Genomic DNA, 5,010 nt, shown 5'->3' on the forward strand with positions numbered 1-5,010 from the left:
GCTATTTTTTTTATCTCAAAAGAATTGTAATTATTTGTAATGGATATCTTCTGTAACATTATAAATGTTTTTACTATGGCTTTTGTCTTTCAACACTTACATGTTTTACCAAATAAAAAGGACAGCATCTTTGGAGCTCATCCCACTCTTTGATGTGAGCATAAGTATTGGAAGAATTAAATTTAAGGCAGATGTAAAAGATTAAAAGCTAATATTTTGTTGCCGATCCCTTGCGTACTGTACAATCAGAGCAGTGAGTCTGCAACCCATAGACATCACCAGACTCTTGGTCTTATGCTTTGAAATGCTTTTCTCCAACCTTTAATGCAGCCGATTCCAACTGTTGCTTGTTTTGGGGAGTTTTAGAATCTTTAGTCTCCTCTTCAGCTGGTGAAATTAATGTTCAATCGGATTTAAATCTGGATATTGTTTTGGGCAATCTAAGACTTTACATTGCTTTGCCCTGATAAAGACCTTGACTGAATTGGCAGGGTGTTTTGGGTCATTGTCCTGATCCAATATGGAGTGCTTTCTAATGAGTTTTCTTGAATATTGGTAGCCAAGATGATTTTGTACCCTTCCAAATTCATTCTGCTACTGCCATGTTACATTAAGTCATCATTAAATTTAAGAGGTCCTGTTCTAGAGACAGCCATGCATGCCCATACTATGACACCACCTTCACCAAGCTTTACAGATGAGGTTGTATGCTTAGGATCATTTGCAGTTCCCTATTTTCTCCAACCTTTAGCTTTCCAATCACTTAGATTAAGGTTAAACTTTGTCTCATCGGTCCATCAACCTTAGAAATCTTGCCTCTCTATTTTTGGTGCTGATCGGAGGTTTGCATCTTGCTGTGTAGCTTCTGTAATTCTGTGTCAAATTCTCCTGCAGACTGTAGATTGACAGAGCATCACCCCAGCTTTCTGGAGGTTGTTGGTGATTTTACAGACATGTATTTATGGTTCATTTTCACAGCTTTTATAATTTGTCTGTCATCAACTCCTATTGTTTTTTTCACCCGATCAGGTCATCGTTGGTTGCTGATGTCGTCTGTAGTTTCCAAACTCTTGATTTCTCCATGCCCTTTGTTTTTTCTATAGTTCTAAATGACTTTCTTTTAGCATCCAAATTGCTTGCTTTTCTTTCAGAGTCGGCTTCCTCGTCTTCATCCTGGTTTGTGTGTGTCATCATTGAATGCAAGACTTAGAAAGCAGGAGCAATGGATATAACTGATAAGACACATTCCCTGCTTTTAATATCTGAAGAATTAATGCAACAGGACACAGCTGAACACTTAGAAAAACCTGTGAGGCAACTGTTCCATTACTTATGCTCACATTAGATAGGGAGATGAAACTTTAAAAGTGCTGATCTTCTTACCTGGTAAAACATCTTTGTGTTGAATCGCCCAATAATAAAAAGTGACATTCTGTAGTTTTGTTTCATATTCATCTTTAAATCATATTTACAGATTTATTGACTCCATAGCAAACAGAACAATTTTGTCCTTACTGTTCCAATGCTTATGGGGGGCACTATATATATATTTCAAACTGGAAATGTCATCTATTTTATACAATGCCTGATCTGTTCAGGGCATCCTCAGAACATCGTGTTTCTCCAGCCAGGTGAGACAGTAACCTTTGCTTTTCTATTCTTTTTTTCTCAATTGATTTTAAGGGTCAGTTAATTTTAAAGGTGAGATGGTATCTAACATCATATGTACTGTCTTGTAGTTCATTTTTGTGTATAGTTAGGAAAGTGCAACCATGGCTAAAACACTCTTTAAAGCACACTAATAACCTTGACCTAATGAAACGTGAATGGAGAGGCTTTCATATTGGTAATAATGTCACTGTGGTGTGTATTTTCTCAGTTATGCCACATTTCATTTATTTCAAACTGAGATGGAAAGAGAGAGAGTGGTCAGAAATCGTTTTTTGGTTCTATTGCTTACTTTTCTTTGCTCTTTTGCATTACAGGGTTGATTTAGCATGGTCCCAAAGGATTAGCAAACCATTACACATGACTCTGAAACTGACCTCATAGCCCGAGGCTCATAATAGCTTGTTTTAACGCTGTACGTACTGAAGTGATTCCTTCAGTCGTGCATAGCTCCTGTCCTGGGGGATTTCTTTTAGACAGACATATCAGACGGATTTCAGACCAATCATTTTTGGGCGCATGATCACTGTTGCCATGGGGATAGAAACAAAAATCAACATTATGTGAATGAGACTGATTACAATATAGAACAGAAGGTAATGATGTCCAAAACCCACAGCCTCACAGAAAAATCCAGCAAAAACTTTATACATATTGTGAGATAACTGTTAAAATAACTGGGAATGTTTTATAGTGTAATTTATTCTGATGGCAAAGCTGCATTTTCAGCATCATAACTCTAGTCTTACGTATTACATAATTCTTCAGAACCCATTCTAATATGCTAATTTGATACATAATTTATTCTTATTATCAATGTAAAAAGTACTGCTTGAGTTTTTTTCTTTACATTTAACTTGTAACTTTTAGGATTCTTTGATGAATAAAAAACTTTATAGGGGACCTTTTATGCAAAATTCACTTTCACATGTTGCTTGGACTTAAATGTGTGTTGGCAGTGTGTGTACACAACCACCCTATAATGATAAAAATCCACAGACTCCTTTTTTTATCCCCATAAAAGTAAAAAAAAAGTAAAAAAAAAAAAAAAAACAGTGTCTCCCAACTACGTGTTTTCAGCATTTCTGCTAATGTGACATCACATTAGACACAGGCCTCGCCCATGAAAGTTGACAGACACTGTTTATACATAGAACCGCTCTGAGCGAGTTCACAGCGAGTTGAACCCAGTCCGCCATTGCTGCACTGACGAGAATGTCTCCCAAGCAAGTGTTTTAGGTGTTCTGTAGCTGGATGTATGAATCCACATAGCTCTCTACATTTACTCCTGAAATCTGAGCCGCTGAAGACAAGGTGGATTCATTTTGTTTTTGAAGAAGATGCTCCCTCAACTATACCCAAAATCGTTTACGTCTGTGCGAATCATTTTACACTGGACTGCTTTGTGAAAGCAAGTTTTGCACAAAAGTTTCTCCTGAAGGATTGGAGCAGTGCCAACTGTTCGTGATCCAGCTACAACTCCAGAAGAAGTAAGTATCAGACGTTAGTTTTCCAAATTGCCTTTCTGAAAGACCTTCTTGGCCTTCTGTAAGGCTAATGTTGCAAAAGCTACCACTGTCTGTTTGTTTTAGCTGATGCTGCATTCACGTACTACCAGAGTGACCGTGAATAGCAAAGTGGGAGTTAAAATTGCATATGAAAGTAATTTGAAGCCGACCGCTGGAATTACTCATAATCACACTCTTCCCCAGAGGACCAGCTCATTTGCATTTAAAGGGGAAGACATGAAAATTATGCATTTTGGCCAAGCGGCAACCTTCAGCTCATTCTCGTGAGACCATCACGGAAGTGACTAAAACTGCAATTCATAGACTGGCCGCTGGCTTCAGAAATGCTCTTCAGAAACCAATGGGTGACTTCACGGACACTACGTCCATGCTTTTATACAGTCAGTGGCCCTGGCTCATACCCTAAAAGTGGCAATTTTGACAAGCGATAAAAAAAAATATCTTTAAAGTATTTTGAGTTAAAACTTCACATACACACTCTTGGGACATCAGAGACTTATTTTACATCTTGTGAAAAGGGGCATAATAGGTCCCCATTAAAAGAACATTATTTATTTAAAATATAAATCTTTTTCTTTTCTTTAAGTTTATCTTGGTAAAAATACTGGAATGTGTTTTTATTTTGTAGGCTTAATAAATAACAATACCTCAACAAATGTTTTATTCATTCAAAAAATCTGACATGTAGATCTAACACTCGACTAAAATCATATGGCATTAAGCTAAGAAGCTAGGAAAAAACATAAAAATGTCCAGCTGAAGAGAACAAAGAGGGAATACATGCAAACTATTGATGTCGGAGGAGAGCTATTAAGTTACAATGACAAGAGAATTTGCAGAAAGAATGGGGGGATCATTAGTCACAATTATGAAACGTTTATAAATGCTGCCATGTGGACTGATAAAGCACACAAGCTCTTAAATAAGCTGTAAGCCATATATCACTGCCCACTCAACCTTTTTTCGACATTTCAAAAGCACCTAATGTACCATCCTGCACATGCTTGACTTGCCTGCAAAGCAATGTTTATGTAAGTCTTACAAATGGCCATAATCCCACCTTTTAAAGCAGTGAATGGCCGGTATAATGAGTTAATGGAGGAACTGTATGGGGTTCATTTCAGGAGGAAGATTGCATTCATAGCAGCGATTCTGGTCACTGTCACAAAGGTGGTCCCATTCCAGCAGGTCTAATAGAGGGCTTATCTGATCCTGGTGAGCCTCTGATCCACATTTTTCGACAGCACAAAGTGCAGCGTATCTCTGGAGGATTAGACGGCAACTGCAGAAATGCCCTCTCGCTCAAAACTCCCACCTAATGTGTGTGTAGATGTGCATGTGTGTGTTTGAGAAGGCAGGAGAGAGATCACAGCTTGCACACCTCCACCATGAAGGGGGTGGATCAGTGCCATCTTAAACAAAGTATCGCGAACACACACACACACACACACTTTCTTTGTGTCACAGCTTTCTGTGAATTTTGTGAAGCGACTTGTGAAAGAACCTACCGGGTTACCTTCAGGCCTGAGGAACAATACCGTTTTTTTGGATATATATATATGTTTTAGAAGTTCCAATGTGTCAGAGCTGTGAGAGCCTTTTACTGGTTATTCGGAGATACAACTTTACTGTAAAAAAATGCAACTGCATGTCTTCCAGCCAAATACAAAAAAAAAAAAAAAAAGTTTTCTTGAAACTCGTAAAAAAAAAATGTTAGACCAACATGTCACAAGGTGACGATCTTTAGGGGCGGGACCAAAATTCGGGAAGTTTGGTTCCGCCCGGAAGTGTTTCCGCCCCTAATATAGCGTGG

The sequence above is a fragment of the Carassius auratus genome, chromosome 30, assembly GCF_003368295.1.
Source record: "Carassius auratus strain Wakin chromosome 30, ASM336829v1, whole genome shotgun sequence".
Classification (NCBI taxonomy): domain Eukaryota; kingdom Metazoa; phylum Chordata; class Actinopteri; order Cypriniformes; family Cyprinidae; genus Carassius; species Carassius auratus.